Raw genomic sequence first — 620 nt, 5'->3', positions numbered from 1 at the left:
AAATGAAAACGCATTGGATGTAGTGTTGGCACCACACTGTACGATTCTGAAATTTTCAGTAAGACTTCCCTGATCTTAGTTGCCGATTCTGAAGCTCTTCACTCAGGCATCCTGGAAATGAAACGCTTGCTTCTGTCTTCCTGAACTTTCAAACTCGTGATATATCTCCTTTTCCTCTTCCTAGAGCCCCGTCATGTAACAGATATTGATTCCCCTCAGGCCCCAACAAATGGCATAGTAAAGTTGGACTTCACTTTTCACCGGGGAAAATATTCAAGAACTTATCGGGAACATCCTACAGAGAGCTGGTTGAGCAAGGGTTGGCGAGCGAAGGTTCCTATGAGGAAGAACCCTTACTCTGAGGACATAAAGCTTCGTGACGTCGCCCCCACGTGGCGGCAGGAGGCAGTTACCATCGCCCGCAGTGGGAAGGGCGAGGGCCGGTTCCCTCTGGACCACATGAAGCTCTGTGCCATGAAGCCCTGGTAAATATTAGGGCACAATGGGAGATCTGTTGTAACCATGGTAGGAAAAAATGGGTGAATCTAGTGCAGAGAATGATGTGTGGAGTGAGGGACTATCAGCAGACTTAACGACAACTATTAGCTCCCTTTCTTTTT

At 47.6% G+C, this 620-nt stretch overlaps 1 protein-coding gene across 1 annotated transcript in view; it reads left to right on the top strand.

Moving 5' to 3' along the window:
- Positions 1–390: 390 nt before the first annotated feature.
- Positions 391–620, top strand: part of LOC101991860 (cysteine-rich secretory protein 2-like) — a 30,740-nt gene continuing 30,510 nt past the window's right edge. Inside the window, exon 1 of the mRNA XM_013350983.1 lies at positions 391–485. The gene's annotated coding sequence lies outside the window, so the exon portion shown is untranslated. The remainder of the gene's footprint in view (positions 486–620) is intronic.

This window comes from Microtus ochrogaster, linkage group LG2, assembly GCF_000317375.1.
Source record: "Microtus ochrogaster isolate Prairie Vole_2 linkage group LG2, MicOch1.0, whole genome shotgun sequence".
NCBI classification, from domain to species: Eukaryota; Metazoa; Chordata; class Mammalia; order Rodentia; family Cricetidae; genus Microtus; species Microtus ochrogaster.
Note: the sequence above shows the minus strand (reverse complement) of the source record. Positions and strands in the feature narration are given on the sequence as shown.